This window comes from Canis lupus, chromosome 4 (genome assembly GCF_011100685.1).
Source record: "Canis lupus familiaris isolate Mischka breed German Shepherd chromosome 4, alternate assembly UU_Cfam_GSD_1.0, whole genome shotgun sequence".
NCBI classification, from domain to species: domain Eukaryota; kingdom Metazoa; phylum Chordata; class Mammalia; order Carnivora; family Canidae; genus Canis; species Canis lupus.
The window spans coordinates 43,453,076-43,478,187 of record NC_049225.1 but is presented as its reverse complement, the minus strand read 5'-3'; the positions used below and the strand labels follow the sequence as shown (position 1 = coordinate 43,478,187).

The 25,112-nt window shown below is 38.5% G+C and overlaps 1 protein-coding gene and 1 long non-coding RNA gene across 2 annotated transcripts in view; one reads left to right on the top strand and one right to left on the bottom strand.

Moving 5' to 3' along the window:
* The window catches only part of SLIT3 (slit guidance ligand 3), a 591,933-nt gene that overhangs the window by 513,000 nt on the left and 53,821 nt on the right, over positions 1-25,112 (bottom strand). The gene's annotated exons all lie outside the window — the stretch shown is intronic.
* Positions 2,030-8,447, top strand: LOC119871513. Its single transcript, XR_005358231.1, has 3 exons — positions 2,030-3,554; positions 6,391-6,586; positions 8,179-8,447. It is a non-coding gene; the product is annotated as an uncharacterized LOC119871513 (long non-coding RNA).

Below are 25,112 nucleotides of genomic sequence, written 5' to 3'. Positions count from 1 at the left end.
CAGTTCAGAGAGATAGAATACCTCCATGACTGCAGAACAGTCTATTTAATAGTACTGTGCTAGATTGTACAATCTGCGAAGACAGGTATCATAACAGATATTACCTCCACTCTATACCACAATAGGCAACACAGTGCCTACCACATAGCAAGTGTTCATGAAATACCTGCTGAATGAATAAAGAACCAAGGAGGCAGACTTGGTTAGAACACAAGGTAAGTATGATTCAATGCTATATGGGAGCCAAAGGAAAAGACAATCACAGAACAGAGTGCTGTTGTTTTTTTTTTTTTTTAAGATTTTATTTATTTGACAGAGAGAGAGAGAGAAAGAAAGAGAGAGAGAGAGACTGAGAGAGAATGTGCACAAGCAGAGGGAGAGGGAGAAGCAGGCTCACCATGATTGATCCCAGGATCCTGGGATCATGGCCTGAGCCAAAGGCAGATGCTCAACTGACTGAGCCAGCCAGGTGCCCCTGGAGCACTGTTTTTATAGCTGAGATTGAAGGCTTAGTGGAGGAGGCAACATTTGTATTGGCTTTGAAGAGTACGTAGGAGTCTCACAGTGGAGAAGAAGTAAGGTATCATATATAACAAAATAAAACAGCACTTGAGCTGGGTCATGGAATCAGGAAAAAGTGTGTCCTACCTGGGGAAGAACAATGATTCATCTTGGATGTTACGTGGTGCTTGGAATGAAAGTCCTGGAATGATGGCATGCCGAGGAAGCTAAATTTCATTCACATGTTATTTCAGGTAAGATATTGTCCATCTATTATGTGCCAGTGCTAAGTGCTACATACATGACCTCGTTTGATATTTGCAGCATCCCAGTGGGTTAGGCACTATAATGATCTTCATTTACAGATGAGAGAACTGAGGTTCACATGGGTCATATAGATTCAAATGGGTTGAATAAACCAATAAAAGTCACATGGCTAACAAGTAGCAATGAAGTGATTACTGAAATGAAGCTCCATACAGGTAAGGAATATACCTGGGTCACTCTCCATTATAATTGCCAGTACCTCACATAGTGCATAACATATTAGAGGCCTAATAGGTAGCTGGTAAATGAACAAGTGACCAAACTTGGAACCCCACTAGCTGGAGTGGAGATAGAAAGGAGAAAGGTGGTATTTCAGAGGGATAGGAGTAAGAGTTGGGTTGGACTCTCTGGGTTGAATCTTGAGGCTGAAAGTTACTTTCTGAGTGACCTGAAGTGAGTGAGACTCTTGACTCTTGTGTACATCATCAGACCAATGGCAATAATTGATAGTGCCTTTGCTGGATAGTGGTAAGACCTCAATGAAGTAGATAATGTATATATCAGCTATCAAATAAATAATGGCTTCTTTTATCAGGAGGTATTCAGGACCTTGTCCCTTTCTCTAGGTTTTGGAGGGCAAAGATATGTTGCAGGTTTTATCAGTTTGGGACTTGATAACTAGGGAAGATCTGGGGCTAAGGAAGGAATCAGATTCCTGAAAGGATTTGAGCCAGGGAGAATTAAAGTCTAAATGAGACTATAGGGATCCCTGGGTGGCGCAGCGGTTTGGCGCCTGCCTTTGGCCCAGGGCGCAATCCTGGAGACCCAGGATCGAATCCCATATCAGGCTCCCGATGCATGGAGCCTGCTTCTCCCTCTGCCTGTGTCTCTGCCTCTCTCTCTCTCTCTCTCTCTCTGTGACTATCATAAGTAAATAAATAAAAATTAAAAAAATAAATAAATAAATAAATGAGACTATAATCAGAGGTAGGGAGCACAATAACAGAAAGAGGTTTGGGTGAAAAATCAAGGTCATAGTGGCTTCCTCTGGGTCCCAAACCTGGGAACGCAGCTGAGACTAGAAAAACAGACATATCCAGGGGGCAGAGAAAGGCCCTTGCTCAGTCAAGTAGGATATATTACTAGACCTTTTAAGAGAAGACCAACTGCTCCAACAAGTACATTCCCCCAAAGACTCTAAGGGTTTATTGTGTCACTTCCTGAGAGCTCCATGTGACATCATCTTCACCATGAGTAGATGAATCAATGGCTGTCAGGGAGCTGTGTGTGAAGTCAACTGTTAGGTCCAAACAAAAAAGATAACATGCCAAGCCAAGGCTGTGTGGCTTCCTGGTTTGGTGCCATGTCACTCAAAGTATCTAGGGATCCACAGGTCAGCACTGCCTAGGAGTGTATAAGAAATGTAGCCTTTCGGGTCATGCCTGGAATCTGCTAAACGAGCCTCTGCCTGTTAGCCATGTCTCTAGGTGGCTCATGTAAACATTAATGTCTGAAGGTTTAGAGCTCTGTAGGCAGGCTGCCTAAATTCTGGTTCTGTACTTACTACATCTGTGACCTAGGCAAGTGATTTAACATCTCTAAGCTTCTATTTCTTCATCTAGGCAAAGGGGAAAACATCAAGCTGACATCCAGCAGCTCTCAGGCTTGCCTAAGGCTATGTATATGGAAGTGGTTAACACAAGCTTATAACTGGTAAATGCCCAATTAATGCCAGCAGTTGTTATTAAAAACCCAGTGTCCAAAACAAGAGGCAGAATGATGGTCAAACTGACCACTCCAGGTAATAGGATGTTCCCAAAGGAATGAATTGGTAAAACTAAGATAAAGCTACCACCAACCCAGCCACCCTCCCCAGATACATCAATTTATCACTCCAAATGTTTGGAGGGCTCCATCCTGCAGAGTACTTGAACCAGATCTGGCCCATCTTCTCGGACTTACAGTTCAAGATTCAAGATGGACAAGATAGGCTGAGAGCCAACATAAACATTGGAATGGGCCCTGAATCAGTTTCCTGATTAGATCAGCAAACACAAGCAGGGCCGCCTGAAGGACTCATTCCCAGAGGACAGATGCAGATAGGAATCAGGTCAACCTCAGGCCCTGCCCAGTAGTGGTTTATGGCCAGAAGGAAGAGAAAGGCAGTAGGATTGGACTCCCCCACCTCCATTTTAGACAGTGCCATCAGCTGACAATAGAGACACAGTAAGTTTCCAGAGTAATAGCAGCAACACCTAACCTTTTTTGAGAGCTCACAGTGTTCTAAGGGTTTAACATATTGAATCCTCTCAACAACCCTATACGGTCCAGACCATTATTTATTTTATCTCATTTTACGATATTAAAACCAAGGCTTAGAGCACTTAAGTTATTTACTATATGACTCATCACACCAGCAGTAAGTGGCAGGACCAGGATTTGGGTCAAGTGTACAGTGCCCCTCTCATCTCATCTGTGCCTTGGCTGACCATTGCACTCCTGCTGTCTATCTATCCTGTGTGGCCCAGAAAAGGCAAGGGTGGGCTGGCTGAAGCAGGCAGCAAGGGGCCTGCCCCACCTTTGGAAGGATAGATTCCAGATCCTGCCTGAGGGAGGGCTTCTCATCTTACTCAGCGTCAGCTACAAACAAGTGGTGACACTTTCTGGGATGCCTATTCCTATCCTGAGCAACAGCAACATAGAAATTCAAAAGATGGAATCACAGAAGCAGTTTATCACCCTAAGAACAAAGATAGGCATCTGTCAACAAAGGCACATGATCATAGGTAAGCATTCACAAGTGGCTCTTCCTCAGTTGCTCTCAGAAATCTTTTGAGACTGTGAGTTGTCAAGAAGTCCCTAGTTGCAGAGACTCAGCGTCTCTCTGTGTGTGAAGACAGATGCCGAGACAAGTATGGAGGCTATTTTCTCTCCTCCATGCTGTCTCTTCACTACAGCCCACTTGCCCATGCACCAGGTGGCCAATGTGAGTGAGTCTGGGGCTCTAGTCCCTGCCCCCAATTCTCTAGTAGTGTAGAGTCTCCTGGCTCCCCTCCTCAGACATGGCCTTACTCTCCCCCTTCCAGTCCTGATGTACTCATGGCTTCTCCATTCACCCGCACTGGTCTATGGGACCCCACACTGCTCTGCACACCACAGTGCCTAGTATGCCCAGCGTCCCCATGAGGCCCCCACAGGCAGAGAGAAGATACCAAAACCCACTTAGAAACAGGTCTCTTTCATTCACAAATTGGCAGATGAATCCTAGTCAAATGCAAGAGAAGTCTTAAATTTGAGGTTAAACAAAAAATCAAAATCCTAAGCCCACAGAATATACAAAGAATGAATGGTAATGTAAACTACAGAGTCTGGGTGAATTTCAATGTGCCAAGGTAGGTTCATCCATTGTCACAAATGTCCCACTCTGGTGGGGAATGCTGACAATAGGAGAGGCTAGGAGTGTGTAGGGAAGAGAAGCATATGGCAAATCTCTGTACTTTCCCCTTAATTTCATTGTGAACCTAAAACTGCTCTAAATAGTCCTAATAATTTTTTAAGATCTAAAGAATAACTTTCAGGTGCCTGGGTGGCTCAGTGGTTGAGCATCTGCCTTTGGCTCAGGTTGTGACTCCAGGGTCCTGGGATTGAGTCCCACATCAGGCTCCCCATAGGGAGCCTGATTCTCCCTCTGCCTGTCTCTCTGTGTCTCTCATGAAAAAATAAATAAAATCTTTTATAAAAAGAAAAATTTTCAAATAGTTAAAAAAGAAAAATCTGCGAATCCATGTTTAGGCCATGGACATATGTTTTTTGACTATGGGACTTTTCTGGCTTTCTTCAACCATGCCAAATAAGTGACTATCTTCTCCACCTATGGATAGAGCTTTGATTGGTGTATAAAATCACACATATATACATGCATACATATGTACATACATACACATACATACACACACTTATAAGTTTGTATAAGAATTATTTCTGGAAGCATACAAAAGAAACAAGACAATGGCTACATTGGGGAAGGGGAACCAGGAATCAGGTAAAGCAGGGACACTTCCTTTTCTTCACTTCTAATCCTTAATAGTTTTGTACCATGAATATGTAGTACCTGCTAATTTCAACTTCAACAACAGTCAATAATAACAGTAAAAAATAACAGTGGAATTAGTGAATTATGGTCCTGTCATGTGTCTACTCTAAACTGGTTCTTCAAACCAACTCTTCCCTAGCAAAGCATAGTACACATGTGTCAACAATGAGAAATAGTGCCCTTCAAGACAAACATACTGCATCCACCTCAATCCCACCACTCACGATGGCTCCTCTTCCATACCAGGCCCTTTAAGCGTGTGACCCTGCACATGGCCTTAACTTCCAGCTCCCACTCTTTGTATTAATCAACTGATCTGTCCTCTTAAGACAAGACTTTGCCCATGATGCAGTCACAGGTTTTTCCTTAGTGTGGGGGATTCTGTGTTGACTCCTGAGATCCCAAACCTACAGGGGATTCCCCTGTCACTAGAAGGAGACAGGACTCCAAATTAACTTTTTCTATCAGGCAAAGATGCCTTTATGCTAATTCCTGATATCCCCATGTAATCAAACTTGACCTCTTTTGCAACTCCAAGTGTACAGGTAAACTTATGTACATACACATCAAGTTTCAAAATCTTAGCTTACACAGATAGAAGAAAATCTCATGACTAACTCAGAACAAATACGGCTCAGAAAATTAGTGCTTCCCCTCCAGCTCAGGCTGTCTTGTTTATGCACTACTTCTTCCCATTCAACAGGCTGTCATTATGTGAGCACCAATAAACCGGGTGGAATCATGGACACAATATATCACTGTTCAGCACTGCCAGAATTGGAACATAAAGACCACTTAACTCAGGACAGAATCAGAGAGCCCACAAATTAGTCACTGCGGAGATGCCAAGATGATGTTAGTCTATTCACTGCACTCAACAATATTATACATCTGAATGGGTTTAAGGCCCCTAAGAGGGGTGTGTGGTGTTTATTCACTGCTTCTATTACAGGCTGTCACTAGCTGTGGCACATCAGACCAGAGGTTCTTTGCCTCAAGACATCCCTTTCCCTCAGTCCCTCCTCTGACCTTGGGCCATCTAGCTTATGGTGCTGCATCCGCCTTTCCCTATGTCCCAGGCAACCCCCTTCCAATGTTAATGTGTGGAATGGGAAGCTCATTTCTCTCCACCGCTCTCCTCCACATCTAGATAGTCAAGACTGCAGAGAGTGGTCTACATTTCAATGTTAGTCTTGTGTAGATGATGGGAAGTACACAAGGACATGCGTGAGAGCAATTTCATTAAAAGTCCATCATGGCTTGGCTGTGCAGTGAGCCATACAAGCTAATGATCAGGTATTGTCAAATACGCAAAGGCCCTTGGCTTACCTCCCTGAATAATAAACTGACTTGCATCCTTCGGGATGTGTGTTTAAGTACAACTAGGATAGTGGCTTTGATATTCTAATAATTCATAAACTATCTTGTTATCACTTTAAGGTATCATCTATATCATTAGTCAATATGTTTCTGTAAATTAACTCACCTTCTTTATTTTCCTTAAATGCCTGCATTACTCTCATTCATAGCAAAATTACCCATAAGACCACACCTTTGAAGAGCTATTTATCTAATACACATCACAAAAACTTCATGAAAATAAAAAATGTTATGACTCTTACATGCTGGCACACTTGGAAGGCAAATCATCACTCAGAAGTCAACAGACTCCATTGTATCTTGAACTCTATCACCCATCATCGTTAGCAAAGGATGCTGTACACGGTAAGTCCCCAACATCAATTTGCTCATTTGAATTGATCTCGGGTACCATTTAACCAAATTCTACTTCTCAAGATTGTGATGAGGGAAAAAAAGACATTCCAGGATCTAAGCAAATTATTTCCCTGCTTTCTAGACCTAGAGATTTGGAAACAATTCAAAAAACATCTTCATCTGAACTTCTTGGTTCAATTAGAAGGGGCTAAGGAAACTGACAAAGTTATGTCATAATTTATCCTGAGCAAAATACGAAAGCATGCAGGGAAGCAGAGCTTGCAAAAAAAATAACACAGAACCCTGCTGTCTTCAGGAAGAAAAGTGTACGTAGATCCAGACTTTTCATGTAGAGTTGGTATAGGCATGGTAATCCACATGGGTAGGTGTAGTGCTTCAGCCACTGTCACTAGATATAAGCATCAAGGGCCATGGTGAAATGATCATCCTAGCCTATCCTTGATCAAAGCTTGTTCTTAACCAATATGGTCAAGGCATGGACTTTCACTCAACAAGGACACAAAACTGAATGGGAAAGTCTGCTTCTCACTGGAGAAACCAGACTATGCATGGAAAATTCCATGCCACAGTTCAAAGGGGCATTGTGACCTAATAAATTTAGGCTGAATTGGTTATTAAAGGCAACTATAAAATCAGCCTGAGGTTCCTCACCACCACCACCACCCCCCCCCTTGGGCTTTTCTCTCAGCTGAAACACATGTTAAAGTGGAGAAAGTTCCCAGGGAATCTTGGTGCCTGTTCTGATTGTATCTGACATGCCATGTGCCAGGATGAGGGATTCCTCTGTAAATGACTTGTTGCCAAAACTGTGATCCCAGGAACACTGGGCTAGAATCTCTGCTGAAGGCCTCAGAGTGGGGTTTCATAGACCTCCAGGTAAAGAAGATCAACAGCAATTGTATGTATCTGCATCCATCAGAGCTGGGAACATTCCTCTTGCTGGTTGGCTGTAACACCTAATCTCATCAGAGAAGCTCTGTTAGAAAGTGAATAATTCATGTGCTCTTCCTCTGTGGGGTTTTGCAACGTAGGTGTCCTGACAAGTCAAACAACAGTGATAGAGATGTGTCTTTAGGGATTAGTGAAAATCGGACTCCTACCTGCTGGGATTTAGCTCTGCTCAGCCCCTGTTCTGCAACCTGTATGATCTCAGGGTCAGAAAATAAAAAGGTAGAGCCCTGGTTTAGAAAGCATCACACAGTGAGTAGCATACATAGCCTCTCTTTTATTTTCTTCAGCTTTTTAAGACAGACCTTTGAAGATAAAAAAAAAGATTTTGAAATTCCAAAATGGATGTACAGAATGGGTCCTTGTCAAATAAATCAACCAAGAAAAATAAAACCAGCAAAGAGATTTCTTTTTCCCAAGGGCTGACTCAGAGATCCATTTCTGTAGCAAGGCCTGCGCTTGTCTCTCAGACCATCTGCAGGAGTCTGAGAGGGAAGGGGAGGAGGCTGCAGAGAACAGCAAGGGCTGAGAGATGAGCTCTCCACCTTTGGTGCTACCTTCAGAGCCTGTTTACAAGGCACGCAGAACAAGCAGTCTTTGATTCGTAACCACATCTTGTCCTCCCCACGTAGGTCTTAAGAAGATACACAGGATCAGGCAATGACAATGTCATCTGCTACAGAGGCATGGAGAGCTGCTTTCAAATCTTGCCTCCACTTCTCATAGATTGAGACTTTGGTCAAATCATTTAATCTCCCTGGACGCATTTCCTTACTGGTAGATGGGAGGCTAATAACAAATACTCCCTAGGGTTACAGTAAGGATTAAATAATGAGTGAAAGCCAGACCCATAACAAGACATCACTACAGAGATCAGATGGTATACAGAAAATTACTATGAGAGGAGGTTTTGGGAAATGAACAAGGGGTAGTGGAACGGGAGGAGGTAGGAGGGGGGATGGGGTGACTGGGTGACGGGCACTGAGGGGGGCACTTGACAGGATGAGTGACGGGTGTTATGCTAATGTTGGCAAATCAAACTCCAATAAAAAAATATACAAAAAAAAAAAAAAAAGAGGAGATTTCTCCTTACTGACATATAATTACTCGACCTGGCTCCAAATGGATTACCCGGTTTTTAAATAAAAGCATATCCCAACAAGCAATTACATAACACTCAAAATGTATATATTTTCTTTTACATAAATTATATTTCAAAAAAAAATATTTGCTATGAAGAAGGATGTTCAAAGAAACATGCTGCTGAGCGAGCATTCAACAAATGTCTCCAGAACACCTACTCTGTGCCAGGTCTGTCACTGCCAGAGGAGATGTGAAGGCAGTTCTAGAAGAGGTGTTCCACAAATGGGTTCCTCACTGGGATAAGCATAGGGCCTCACTAGGTAATGAGTGCAACATGATCATCATCATGATCAGATATAAGTGACAGTTTGTGTGTGTGTGTGTGTGTATATATAGTTAATGAATAGTTAATATGTATTAATGAATAGTTAATATGTATTAACCACTTTGTTTTGTGTCAGGCGCTTTGCTAGGCATAAAACATGCATTATTTCATTCAATCCTCTCAATATCTCTGGGGTAGGTAATTCTACTACCCCTTTGTAGAGTTGAGAGATTAAGGTACTTGCCTAAGGCTACACTGCTGGCCAGTAGAGAACCTGAGATTCCCAGAAAGGTAGCCTGAGGACACAGCCTGTGCTCTTAATCACTTAGCTAATCTCCAATGAAAATCAGTGGTTTAGCAGTACAATTTGGGTAGCACTTCATAATCTTCTACAAGGGCTGCAGTCCTCACTTTTTCCTTGTGATCCCATAGAAACAACATCAGAGTATGTGCCCAGGTTCCCAACAGAGGGCTTGATGGCATACTTTTCGAGAAATGACCACAATTGCCCTACTTAATCAATTATAAATGGTATATTGGAATACTGTATGGTAGAAAGCTCTCTAGTGAATACCTATACCAAATAAATAAAGCAGTACAAGAACCAATCACAAACATGCAATCACATTTTATTTACTTAGGCACTCCTGGGAGAAGCCTAGCAAGCACTGAAGGGAGGCTGGGGACTTTGAGGAACCAGGTAGAAGAATCTTGGGGAGAAGGTCGGAGGCCAGAAGTCAGAAAGAGCCCCCAGGGGAGGGAAATTGTCATTTAAGAGAGATTTTCTAAATGACAGAAATAAGAGGATATGCTCTGAAAACACAAAAGCTGTCAGGGAGTGACATTACTGGGTGAGAGGGAGTGAGGACTACCAGACATGAATTCTCCAGAAATGACATGGGCGCAGGTGACAGGGGCCTCTAACGTGTGAAGCACTGTAAGTAAGTTAAGCTGTCCTGGACACTTTTTTTCAAAGTTTCTCTGAAGTCCTTACATCTCAGAGAAAAATTGTTTAACGACAAATATTTAATAAATGCTCATTTTGTGCTGTTTGATCTCTGGGTCTCTAAAAACAAACTTAGCACACTCAAAACATCAATTTAAAGAGACAAGAAAAGAAAATGAAAGAATCCTGAAATACAGTTCTTCATTTTACCATTCCAAAGCTCCTAGGGATCTTCCTGGTTTGGACCTTAATTATGGAAATTCTCATTTGTATTACATGATTTATTTTAAACCCTGTCTTTCCAAGAGAATAAAATCCAGGTTTTGAAGCACCTCTCAAAACAATTTATTCTTCTCCACTGACTAACCACTTTGGCCAGCAATCGTAAATTTATAGTATTTTATGCCAAAGCAAAACACTCTAATAACTTAATCAAACATTTAAAATCCAGCTCACAGCCATATAATATACAGAAGCAGTTCTCTCAGCCCTCTCGTTAAAGGTCAATTACCATTTTCATTCCAAACCTCCACATCTTGGAGAAGCCCAACACACACACACACACACACACACACACACCAGGACAGACAGAGAGAGAGAGAGAGAGAGAGAGAGAGAGAGACATAAGCATTTTGAGATTCAAAACTTGGCTGACATATTCCCAGATTTAGAGCAGTTCTACTTGTTATACTTTGAAAGGAGAAAACTGATCTTTCAGATATTTCTCTACTTCTAACAAAACAGCATAATATAAAGAGAATAAAACAAATGAACCTAACGCATTAATTCTTTTGATCATTTATTGGATACATATTTTTCTGACAATGCCCTTACTCTTTATCAGATAGAAAATACTATTAAGCCTGTTTTCCAAATGAGAAAACATGCTTAGGCAATTTTTAATGGGAAAACAAGAACAGGAAGCCATGTTGGTATGTATTTGGTGTAGGGTCTTTGGAAACAAATCAAAAAGTAAAATTGCAGTCCTTTTGGTCAAGTAAATTGCTTTTTTCTTTATCCATCACTCTTAGCCTGTGATGATGATGAAGGGAAGGAGAGCCGGGGAGAACGCCTCAGTACACTGAGTGATAATTGTGCCAGTCACTGCGTGAAGCCCTTCCCATGGGTCATCTCATGAGAGCCATGAAGTGAGTTAGTGGAATCCTGCCACATGTGCATTTGACTCACAGGTGAACCCACATATAGGCATTCAGCAAAAATTAAAAGAATAGAAGAAGGTGAGAAATACAAGGTACAGAAGGTCCTACCAACCATTCTTTTAAATGAACCTGTTCTCCCAAAGGACTTGGATGAGAGATGAGAGCCTGCCCTTCCCTTAATCTCAGTCCTGATGTGCTGCTCACCGTGAGCATTTTGTTGATGGGGATTCCAGTGGTTAATGGTGTTTTTCAGTATAAAACAGTCCCTACATGTCTTGTTTATGGCAGATAGAATTGTCAATAATTTGAATACTTTCCATTTTTATCTTTCACACCAACTTTAGAAACAAGCCCCTGGGTAAAAGTCAACGAAGCCTGGCTGGCTCAGTCAATGGAGCGCTCAACTCTTAATCTCAGGGTCATGAGTTTAAGCCCCACACTGGGAGGGGAGCCTACTTTAAAAAATAATAATAATTAATAAATAATAAAAATTTTAAAAATAAAAATAAAGGCAACTCTACTCAATAATGATTATCCTCGTTTAATAATGGCACTCAGAAGCTACTGAGAAACTTGCACAAGGTCTCTTGGCTGGTAAGAGAAATGGGAAGATTTAACCTGGTTTAAATCCAAGTCTATCCTAACTTTGAGTCCATGTTCTTTTTTTTTTCTACTGTGGGTTTTTTTTTTTTTACTTAAAATCAATTTATTTAACATATAGTGTATTATTATTTTCAGAGGTAGAGTTTAGTGATTCATCAGTTGCATATAATACCCAGTACTCATTATATCAAGTGCCCTCCTTAATGCTCATCACCCATTTACCCCATCTGCCCACCCACGTACCCTCTAACAACCCTCAGTTTGTTTTCTCTAGTTTATTGTTTATCTCCCTCTCTAAAGATTATTTATTTGAGAGAGAGCATGAGAGACAGCATGAGCAGTGGGAGGGGTAGAGGGAGAAGCAGACACCCTGCTGAACAGGAAGCCCAATGCAGGACTAGATCTCAGGATGCTGGGATCATGACCTGAGCTGAAGGCAGATGCTTAACCAACTGAGCCACCCAGCTGCCCAGTTTGTCCCCTTTCTGATTTCATCTGATTTTGCCTTTCCTAGCTTTCCCCTATATCCATCTGTTTTCTTAAATTTCACATGAGTGAAATCATACAATATTTGTCTTTCTCTGACTAACTTATTTCGTTTAGCATAATACTGTCTAGTTCCATCCATGTCATTGTAAATGGCAGGATTTCATTCTTTTCGATGGCTGAGTAGTATTCCATTGTGTGTGTGTTTGTGTGTGTGTATACATATAAATATATATGTGATATTATATGTATCTCACATCTTCTTTAACCATTCATCTGTTGATGGACATCTGGGCTCTTTCCATTAGTTTGGCTACTATGGCCATTGCTGCTATAAACATTGGGGTACATATCCCCCTTCGAATCACTATGTTTGTATCCTTCAGATAAATACCTGGTAGAGTTTTTGCTGTGTCAAAGGGTAGCTCTATTTTTAACTTTTTGAGGAAACTCCATATTGTTTTCCAGAGTGGCTGTACCAGTTTGCAATCCCACCAACGGTGTAAGAGCGTACCCCTTTCTCCACATCCCTCGCCAACATCTGTTGTGTGCGGAGTTGCTAATTTTTGCCACTCTGACCGGTGTGAGGTGGTATCCCATTGTGGTTTTGATTTGTAGTTCTCTGATGCTGAATGATATTAAGCATTTTTTCATGTGTCTGTTGGCCATTTGTATGTCTACTTTTTAAGTCCATGTCCTTAATCTTTAAATCCTTAGACTAAGTATCCACCACACATTCACTCCAACTAAACTGGCAGATCTAAGGGCCTGTAGAAACTTTTAGCTCTTGCTATTCTTGCTTCCATCCTGAATGACCCCAGATGTATTATTCTTTGCCAAACTGGTGGTCATGATTTGTACTTCTATTTGATCTTCAAGCCTCTGTTCAAGTGATGCCTCCTGGGTAAAGCTTTTCCTGGTCTGACCAATAGAGGCGGTCTTCCTCTGTACTCTCAAGGGTTCACTATCTGCTGTGTTGAAAGGTTGTGTTTACATGTTTGTCTTCCTAAGTAGACTATAAACAGCTTGAAGGCAAGGGTTCTATATTTGTCTCAAAAACTCTAATACTGACATAATACATGGTGGCATAGCAGATGCTTAATAGATGTATAGATGTGTGTTATCTGAAATTGTCTGGAGATGGGTGAGCTGCTGTGGGGTGGAGTAGGAGAGGTAGTTGCTGGAAAAAGTTTGAAAATACCCGACTTAGAGGTTCTCCAGGAACACATAATCTTTTTTTTTTTTCCTTTTCCCAGAGACTACAGTGAAATAAGCATTTACTACAAATCAGGCACTGTCCTAAATTCTTCACGTGCATGCTTTTAATTTTCACAACAACCCCAATAGGGCTGATATATATTTTACAGATGAGGCAGCTGAGGCTGAGAGAGACTCATTAATTTGTCCAAGGTCACAAAGCAAATAAGTGTGGGCCAGGACCCTAGAACCCACGTTCCTTACTACTTCACTACACTTCTTTTATAATCCTAAATCTTGTTCTCCAGGAAGATGGCCCTATCCTCCTACTCTTTGAAGTTATAGTGAGAGTTGAAGAGTTTAGGCTTAAGTCTCCCAACAACCTCTTCCTCATCTGCCTTGGTTCTTCAATGTAGCCAAAGAGGAAAGGGCTTGGTGGGAGAGAATCAAGCAGAGCTGGCCTACACAAGCCTCTAGGCCTGTCTGATTCTTCACATGGTGGTGAACATTTTCTCCAGCTTTTATTTTTCCCCTAACATTTCCCTAGTTTTAAGGGTTCCCTTAACACTGTCTTGCAGTTCTTAAGGGACCAATGGAGAACATATTCCAAGACAGAAGTTATGTTTTTTTTTTTAAATAAGGAATAATAACATAAACCAATCAAAAATCTGTCAGCAGTGGTGTTTCTGGTGTTGGCAGCTATACACCCACACAGACACTGGGGTTTTTTTTCATGGACGGAGAGTAATTTAAGTGTAGACACCACAGGCGATAAATTGCACAAAGAAAACCCTGTCCATAATTCTGAGTTAATAACAATGGTCAGTGTTTGATGTTGATACAAATGAGGCCAAAGGAAGAAAAAGCCACATTCATGGGCTGTTGGGAGTGTCTGGCCTCTAAATGATTGGCTCAAGCAACATAACACATCTTAGTTCTGGTGGGACAAGCAGGGTTCTATCTTACCAGAAACAAAATAAGTCTTGCAATAATTTAAAAATATATATTTGCCACACATATGCATTTAAATATATAATCTAATTTACTTCACATCTAATTAAAGAGTAAATGGGAACTCTGGCTTAGAGCTAAGAACGCTATTGTGTTCTGCTCTTCGGAAAAACTGAGCTAACACCAAGGCAACTCAAACCCCTCAAACATTGCATGCTGCATTAACATTTCATAGAAGTCAAATTCCTCTCTAGCCTGTTTCCTTGTCTGTAAAATGAGGAAATTAGATAATACAATATCACAATCTCCTTCCAGTTCCTGACAGTTATGTTTTCTTTTCCTAGCACCTGAATTCGGAATAGTCCTGGATTTAAATCTCAGCATGGCAAGTTACTTTAATTTCAGAACTTCAGGATTTTTTTCTCTCTGAAAAGTACATGATAATTTTTAAAAAATACATTTAAAAAATTTTAGTAAAAAAATGTTGAAATATACAGAAAAATATGTATTTTGAAATTTGTAAGCCCACCACTTAGATTCAACAATTATTTTCATTTTGCTGTATTTGTTTTGCTCTGTGTTCTTTTTGAACTATTTACGTATGGAACCATAAAGTATAGAAATCAGGAAACTTGATCCCTAAACACTTCTGCATGCATCTCAAAAAAATTAAGAGGTTTTCCTACATAACTAGAGTACCATTATCACACTTAGCAAAATTAATAAACAATTTCCTGATATCATGTTCATGATATCTGATCCATGCTCAGATTTCCCCATTTGTCTCAAAATTTTATTTTATGCATTAGTTTCTTCAAATTAGGCTTCAATTAAGAGCCAGATTTTGGTGGTTGTATCTGTCTGTAAAGTCTCCTTTTAAAATATTTTTTTTAAATATAACATACACATAGAAAAAAGAACAAATCTAAATTTTATGGCTAGAAGCATTTTCACCTAGTTGAACAGATCCACAAAACCTCTACCCAGATCCAGAAACAGATGATGATACACCCCAGATACCCTTTAGTGCTCTCTTCTATTTACAGCCCTCTAATTGTAAATATTATCCTGGCTTTTAATATCATAGATTAGTTGTATCTGTTTTGAAGATTATGTAAATGAAATCAGGTAGCATATATTCTTTTATGTTTGGTTTTTATCACTCATTCTGTTTCTGAGATTTATCACATTGTTATCACATTGCAGATTTAACACATTGCAGCTTTTTGTTTTGTTTTGTTTTGTTTTGTCTTGGGGTAATTTCATTTTCCATTATGCTTTCCATTGTATGAAGAGACCAATTATTTTTTTCATGCTGATGAGCATTTTGCCTGTTTCTACTTTAGAGCTATTACAAACAGTGCTCCTATGAACATTCTTGTGTAGGTCTTTTTATGGGAAGTATATCCAGGAGTAGAATTGCCGGGTCATGGGGTATGTGTATGTTCAGCTGGAGATGACATTGCCAGAGTTTTCCAGAGTAACTGTTTCAGTTTTCTTCCTCAGAGATTTGCACTATATATGTGATAGACTGTCTTTGATTTCTGTATCTATCACTTTCTCTTAAATCCTCTAAACCTCTATGTTAACTTCTTATTGATTAAAAAAAAAATCCATTTTCCATTTCTCTTAAAGCATTTATCTGCCCAAAAATTGTATCTAGATTAGTATGTTTGCATGTATTTTTGGTGTAAAACAATAACAACATTTACTTTGCTTATGAATCTGTAATTCAAGTAGGGTTTGGTACAGTCAACTTTTTAAAAAATAAACTTTGCATAGTGGAATAGATTTAGATATACATAAAAGTTGGGAAGACAGTACAGAGCAATCTCATACATCCCATGTCCAGTTTCCTCTATCATTACCATTTTATATTAGTATAGTATATTTGCCACAATTAAGCCAATATTGAGACATTATTATTAACTAAACTCAATACTTTATTCGGATTTCCTTAGTTTTTAACTATATATTTTTTTTTCTGTTTGAGGATACCATCCAGGATGCCACATTACATTTAGTCATCATGTCTCCTTATGTTCCTTTTGGCTCTGACAGCTTCACTGGCTTTTCTTGTTTTTGATGACTTTGACAGTTTTGATGAGGGCTGTTCAGATGTTTTTATGAATGTCCCTCATAATTCGTTTGATGTTTTCCTCATTAGAATGTAGTTATGGGTTTTGAGATGGACATCACAGATGTAAACTGCTATTTTCATTACATCATATCAAAGGTACATACTATTAACATGACTTAGCATGTTGGATATTGACCTTGATCATCTGACTGAGGTAGTAGCGTGTGTCATATTTCTCCACCGTGGAATTTCTATTCTCTGCCCTCCCCTTTTCATACAGTACGCTTTTGAAGGAAATCACCATGCAAAGCCTACATTTAAGGAGTAGAGAGTTATGCCCCACCTCCTTAGGGGCAGAAAATCTACATAAATCACTTAGAATTCTTCTTCAGGGAAGATTTCTCCTCTCCCCATTCATTTATTTATCCAATCATTTATTTATGTCATTGTGGACTCATGGACATTTTATACTTTGGATATAATCCAATACTGATTTGTTTATTTATAGCTGAAATTGTTTCAGCTTTGGCCATTAAGAGCGCTTTCAGTTTGCTCCTATGTCCTTTTAACATATTCCCTAATTATGGGTTTTGTTTTGTTTTGAGCATTCCTTTCTGGCACAATCTATCTCATGCCCAGTCCTAGAATCATCCCATTCTCTAAGAGCCTTAGCTCCTTTTATTGGAGAATGGTATTAGAAACCAAGATCTGGGTACTAGGTGTGCTCATTGCTATTGTGGGGTTATCACTTCTAGGCTCTCCAGCTAAGAGAGCAAGGAAATATTTGCTTAAATACAAACCTACGTATATTTACATATCAATATATTTCTATGTATATATCCATCTATATTAAGTGAACATATCTATCTTAGGCTAAACATTTGTTCATACTGATGTCTGCAACTCTAATCCATTGCTACAAGGATCATTATAGTTTTCTTCATTGTCTCTTTGTAACCATCGATTTCAGCAATAACAAACCTGTCTATACCATCCACCATCTGTTGTTCAATTCCAATACATATGTACAGTAAATGTTAACTCATATTCCTATGGGAAACAACTTTGTCAACCACAGTACAGTTTTTATGTGTGGTTCCTTTTGCATTTAGTCTCATAGATTCATTTCCAAATCTACTTAGGTCAGCACCTTTCCCCTATCACCTTCAAGAGATTGATTCATACATTCATCACAGTCCATATTCCATCTTGGGATCCTCCAATTTTCTAAATAATTTTAGAAATGTTCATGCATTAAGATTCACTCTGTATGTTATAAAATTCTATGGGCTTTGATCAATGCAAATGTCATATATTCACTATTTCAGTATCATACAGCATAATTTCACCATCTTAAGCCACTCCTTTCCCATGGCTTCACCTATTCAACCCTTTATCCCCTCTTCTGCCCTAAATCCCTAACCACTAAACCACCTATAAGATCCAACTGTGTTTAGGTTTGCAAGAAACTGATGAGCTGTCATCTAAAGTGGGTATAGCATTTTGCATTCTCACCAGCAATAAGTGAGAGTTCCTGTTACTCTACGTTCTCACCAGCAATTAGTACTATCAGTCTTTAGTATTTTAGCCATTGTAATTAAAGGGGACAATGCTATTTCATTGTTGTTTATCTTGCATTATCCTAATAAGAAGTGATAGTGAGAAATTTCATATGCTTATTTTCCATCTATATATCTTATTTGAAGTAGTTGTTAAAATCTTTTCTCCCATTTCTTTCTCTTTGTGGGGTTCAAAATTGTTGAATTTTGAACGTTCTTTGTATATTTTATATGCAAATCAGATATGCATTTTGCAAAATATTTTTTTAAGATTTTTAAATTTATTCATGAGAGACACAGGTGGGGCGGGGGGGGGTGGTAGAGACATAGGCAGAGGGAAAAGTAGACTCCCTGTAAGGAACCCAATGCAGAACTCGATCCCAGACCCCAGGATCACACCCTGAGCCGAAGGCAGATGATCAACTGCTGAGCCACCGAGGTGTCCTATTTTTCACAAAAATTTAATTCCAGTCTGCGACTTTTCATTCTTCCTTAACAGTGCCTTTTCTGGAGAAGTTTTTAATAAAGTTCAATTGAGAATTTTTTTTTCTTTTATGGATCATGCTTTTGCTGTTATGTTGAGAAACACATTCCCAAAACCAAGGTCATGTATATTTTTTTCTCTTGTCTCTCCTAGAAATTTAATAGTTTTACATTTGGGTCTATGATTCACTTTGAATTAAATTCTGTGTAAGATGTAAGGTTTGTGCCTAGGTTCAATTTCTTATATATGAACATCCAATTGTCCCAGTATCATTTGTTGAAAAGACTTTTTTCTCCATTGAATCGTCTTTGCACCTTTGTCAAAAGTCAGTTAACTATATTTGAATAGGTCTATTTCAGGTTTTTTTTAATTCAGTTCTGTTAATTCATTTGTCTATTATTTCACCAATGCCATGCTGTCTTGATTACTGTAGCTTTATACCAGGTCCTGAAGTTGGATAGTGTGATTCTTCCAAGTTCATTCTTCAGAATTGACAATATTTATTTTAAAATTAGTTCTTTTATTTCAAAATTGATCCCTGAGTTCTTTGTCCCTCCTTTCATATTCTATTTTTCTCTAATTATCTAATTTCTGAGCTTTTAAAATTCAAATTTATGTTGTACTTTTATAGTTTATAAGTGTAGCTTTTATAGTTTAAATTTGTGTAGCTAGTTTTGAACTATTCTATTATAGTTTTCATCTGTTCTGTGGGTTCCTCTTTCTTGCATGCTTTCATTGTTTCTAGAAAGGTTATTATACTTCTTACTCATTTTTAATTTTTTTATGAAAAAAACACTTTGTATGAGCTTCAACCATAATCTTTTTGGTTGCTTATTTCTTAAATGAAAGAAATTTTTGTAGTTTTATGAGAAAGGGGTAGGAAGTGATAATTTTTTAGATTCAGGAGTCTAGAGTTCATTCTTTTTTTTTTTTTTTTTTCCACAAACTAATGAAAAACATGGCCTTGTATTTTCTAAGATCTAACTCTTCTGGTGATTTCTAAATCTTTCATCAAGAAGTTTTCTTTTCTACTATTGTTCCTGTTCTGATCAACTACTCTCAGGAGTTTCTTATCAATGTTAGGCCTTTCTTTGAAAAAGAGCCTTGTTTTTGTTAGTTTGAAGAATTTATAGGTTCCACAATACTCCAAGTAACTATCAGTCATTATCACATCATGGTTCCTTTGTACTTACCATGAATTGGATCTAATCCAACTCCCTTCCATTTTTTGGTGCTTTTCTCAGGTTGGTCACTGTGTTTTCCAATGAGTACATATTGGTTATTTAAGCAATCTCCTGTTCTCAGAGTCATAAGAATTTTAGTTAGCCTCCCTCTGCTTTGTTCTACATAGATGAGATAGCACAACAGTCATGTAACCATCAGTTGTTTTTCCCTGTCTACTTTTATTGAGGGTGCAGGGGCTTTACTAAGATACTGCGTCAACTAGTTTTATTGTAGATGTAGTGTATGTCTTTGGTTTTGCCATCTTAGTTGTTCAGTATTTTTTAATTGGGGACAGGATTTTCAAATATTAAGCCAACCTGGTCTTCCTTGAATAATCCAAATTTGGTTGTAATGTATCTTTTTCATGTACCACTAATTCACTTTACTAATATCTTGCTAGGAAATTCACATAAATATTCATGAAATATGTTGGTTTATACTTTTTTTTGAAAAGCTATTGGATTTTGCTATAAAAATTATATTGTTCAAATGAAAAATATCTATTCTTTTTAATAGAATGAATTTATGTTAAATTGATATTATTCTTTCCTTAAAATTTTGGTATGATTCAGTAGTGAAGCCATCTCAGCCTAGATTATTTTGGGTGGAATATTTATTTTTTAAGATTTTATTTATTTATTCATTAGAGACACACAGAGAGAGGGAGGCAGAGACACAGGCAGAGGGAGAAGCAGACTCCATGCAGGAAGCCCGATGTGGGACTCCATCCCAGGACTCCAGGATCATACCCTGAGCCAAAGGCAGGTGCTCAACCACTGAGCCACCCAGGCATCCCATGGTGAATTAATTAATTAATTTTTTTGTTTATTGGAGTTCAATTTGCCAACATATAGCATATCATCCTGTGTTCATCCCATCAAGTGCCCCCCTCAGTGCCTGTCACCCAGTCACCCCAAGGAATATTTTAATTAAAGATTTAATTTCTTTAATAGGACTATATAGATTTTCTATCCTTTCTTGCTTCAGTTTTCAATTACACTTAATCTTTAAAATCATTGAACTAAAGTTCGAAACCTATTCTTATCATCCCTTTAATCTGTAAAATCCATCGATGTGTCCTCCCTTTTATCCCTCATGCTGGCAATTTGGCCTTCCTTTTTTTTTGTTTTTGGTTTTTTTTTGTTTTGTTTTCTGATCAGTCTTGCTAGTTTTTGTAATTTTATTGTGTCAAGAGTGAAAGTTTCGGGATCCCTGGGTGGCGCAGCGGTTTGGCGCCTGCCTTTGGCCCAGGGCGCGATCCTGGAGACCCGGGATCGAATCCCACATCAGGCTCCCGGTGCATGGAGCCTGCTTCTCCCTCGGCCTATGTCTCTGCCTCTCTCTCTCTCTCTCTCTCTCTCTCTCTCTCTGTGACTATCATAAATAAATTAAAAAATTAAAAAAAAAAAAAGAGTGAAAGTTTCGCTTTTCAATATTCTTAAAAATTATGTATATGCTTCTATTTCATATACTTCTGCTCTTACTGATTTCACTCCTACTTTTTTGTTTTTTTCTAGCTTCTTAAAATGGGTACTTCCATCAAGATTTTATCCTTACTTCTTTTAAAATGTATGATAGCATACATACATCATAAATTGAATAATGTAACTTAAAGGGTATCCATTTTCCTCTGAGCATAGCTTTGGCTACAATCCATACATCGTGATATACTGTGTGTTTATTAACATTCAGAAAATATATCTTCCAATTTCCCTTATGATATGTTCTTTGACTCAGATTTTATTTTGAAGTATATTACTCAATTTCCAAATATTTGAAATTTTCTAGTTACTGTTTTCTTATTGACTTCTTGAATATTTCTGCAGTGGCCAGAGAAAATACTCCATATGATTTCAACCTTTTCATATTTTTTAAGACATGCTTTGTAAACCAGTGCTTGATAAAGATTTCACATGTAGTTGAAAAAAAAATGTTCAATCTACATTTTTTGATTGCAGTGTTTTCTAAGAATCAATTAGGTCAGGTTTGCAAACTCTGTCATATTGTTCCATACTGTTACTAATATTATAATAGGCCATATTGTTACTAATGATTATATATGCTTATCCTATTAATTACAAGAATGAATCTTAACTATGAATGTAAACTTGTCTATCCTTTTAATTCTGTCAATATTTGCTTTACGTATTGTCAGGCTATGTTTTTAGACAGATACAAATTCTCGTATTTTTCTGGTGTATTTAATCCTTTATCATTTTGAAATAGCCCTCTTTATCTCCAATAACGTTATTTTTTTTTTAAAAAGTCTATTTTAAGTAGTATTAATAAATCCACACCATCCTTCTTTTGGTTAGTATTTTCATGGTATCTTTTCTATCCTTTTATTTTTTTCTCTATCTTCTTGTTTAATGTTTGTCTTTATAAAAAGCATATAATTATTGTTGGTTTTTATCCACGGTCTTTTAGGTAGAGGATTAATCCATTTATATACACAATAATTATGATATTTTTGTATTTAAGATCATCACCTTACTATTTGTTTTCTCTTTGTTTAATTCGTTCTAAATTCCTTTTCCTTTTCTTTTATTCCTTATTTGAATTAACTATATTTTTCTTTGAATCATTCTCCATCCTTTCTCCCTCTATTAGGTTATTACATTTTTTAAACTGTTCTTTTTAGAAGCTATCCTACAGATTGCAACATGCATCCTTGATTTAATAAGGCAATAAGCAGTAGTGCTATTATCATTTCTGGGATAATTCAAAGATCTTAGAACACTTAGACTCCATTGACCCTCCCAAATTTTGCTACTGTTCCTATCTTAAGCTTTTAATCTACAATAGTCAATTCCCATCTTTCCAGGACGTTGATTTTTTGAAGAGACCAACACAGCTTTCTTGTAGAATGTTCCATCTATGGGATTTGAATATTCCTCTTGGTTTCATTTAATTTAGTACTCCATCCTGCCTACTTTGGTGAAACCAGAAGTGAGATGTAGCTAAATTAGATGTAGGGGAGACATATTTAGCAACAATACTTTAAAGTCAATGCTTTGAATTTTATATTGTCACATCAGGGACACAGAATTTCTAACCTCATAATATTGTTGTATGGATTAAACAGATGGCATATGTCAAGTGTCTATGATGCTATCTGATACATAACAGATAAGAAGCAGAGCTTCACACCCTCAGTGCTGTTAATGGTTTGGACCAGATAATTTTCTGTTGTAGGAGCTATCCTGTGTGTTAGAGGCTGTTTAGCAGCATTCCTGACCTCTACCCATTATATACCAGTAACACACTCTAGTTGTGACCGCCAAAAATATCCCCAGACATTACCAAATGTCCTCTGGGTGGGGGTGGGGAGGAATTGGTCTCAGTTCAGAACCACTAGTATAGAACAAAACCCCAAGTATTTGATAAGTATTTACTATCATGCCTTGTGTAAAGCTTTGAGATTAAGACTTCATGAAACATTTCTGATTTCAACATACTCATGGTTTGGTTAGAGACAATCAGGCAAATAGGGACTTAACAGATGGTATGATAAGTGCTGTGATAAGGACAATCATTGTTGTATGTTAGGAGAGGCACCTGACTCAGTCTGCAGCAGAGGCCCTTTTATGGAAGAATGTAGAACTCTGAGAACTAAAGGACAGAATTCTCTCCCCTTTCCCATTAAGGCTGAAGAGATCAAACCAATAAATACCATCCATAATGAAAATCAATACTCCAGGAATGAATTATCAAAACCCATATAATTTCCAGGCTGTATTTCAGAGTATGATCGATAAAGATGAATCTACTACCAAATATAGAGACACAAGTAAGGTAAGTCAGGAGTGAGGGCTACAGATGGTACAATCAGCCATCTATTTCTTTAGTTGTTAACAGCAAATATGTTTTATTTTCCCATTCTATAGCTATCAGTCTGTTTGGGGAGAGACTGGATAACCAACACCAGATTAACACATCAGAATAATGTCGCATATACCTTCTCTTGTTGACATTGGAAAGCCTTAACTAAGGGGACCCATCCAACTGTGCATACTGTCCAGCCACCTATACTTTCACTCTTCTTCCCATTCAAGTACTTCTTTAGATCAGTTGCAGTATAAGTCAGAAACTGGTTAGCTATTCCCTAATTCTGTTTCCTCTATTTACTGGGCATTTGGCTTGATTATCTTTCCCAGCCTCTTCTGCAGTTTACTGTGGCCATGTGAATAATTTCTAATCCAAGGTATGTAATTGTGGAAGTCGTATGTACAATTTCCAGGTCCCAGCCATAAAAGCCTCCCATGCACAATTCTTCACACTGTTTTCCCTTCCAGTGGCTTGATTCAGATACACACTGGTACCTTGGAAGCCACGGTTTAAAGATGGCAGAGTCAAGGAGTGAAAGGACCCTGTGTTCCTGAGTCTCTCCTTGGAGGAGAGAGACCCAGCAACCAAGAATGCCCTTACTGGGTTTGATACGAATAAGAAATAAACTTCTACTGTGTTAAGCTGTGAGATTTGAGAGTTTATCTAGTCCAGCAGCTAGCCTCCTAACACACAAAGTAGAGAAACAGCCAGGTTTCCCTGCAATTGTAAGCCTCTCAGTCTTGTAGACATGCATGGTGTTTCTGCTGCATTCACCAAACCAGAGAAAAGTACCTTTTGCCAGCATATTTCACTGATATTCCCTGGAGTTAAGTGGGTATGTGAGAGGCCATTTGCAGGGCCATTGCTAAAGATCACACTTCATCTAATGTCCAGAGCACAGAAGTATGAAAGGGTGTGGGCTTTGATGTCAGACAGATGTGGCTTTGAATTTTGACTCCTCCCCCCTCCCCCCACCTCTCTGACAATTCTTTGGCTTCATCTCCCTGGGCCTCTGTTTCTTCATCTGCAAAATGAGGTTAATAACACCTCATAGGAATTTCATGGGGATAAAATAACAGACAGCTTATAAAACATCGGCATACTTCCTAGTATCCCCAAGGTACTCAATTATCAATTAGTTCCCTCCCAATAATCATGAAATGAATAAATTAGGAGTTTATTTACCCTTTTAATCAGAAGACTAAGCAAGAGGTGGCCTTTTCACAAAGGACTACATATTTACTCTTCCATAGAAATGTTTAATATCAAAAACAAAAAAGAAATGTTTAATATCTCATACAAAGGAAACAAGTTCAACAAATACTTTTATTTTTCCCTTGGTTTAAATAAGAATTTAAGTTTCAAGAGACTTAAGAATATAAGTGTAAATAGAGGCAGCATGTATTATTTTTAGAACTCTTTTCCTTTATAAGAAATGAATGTTACATTTTTAAATCAACCATAGAACATACATTGACCTTTGACCTAGATGGAGAACAACAAATGAGACAGTTCACACAAAGGAGGGGGAATACAGGGTTTTGCTAGATAATAACCATGTCACCCCAGATGCAATGACTCCAGGGGAAAAGATGGCAGATCACAAAGCTAACATGTTGGTGGCAGGCCCTCCACCTTAC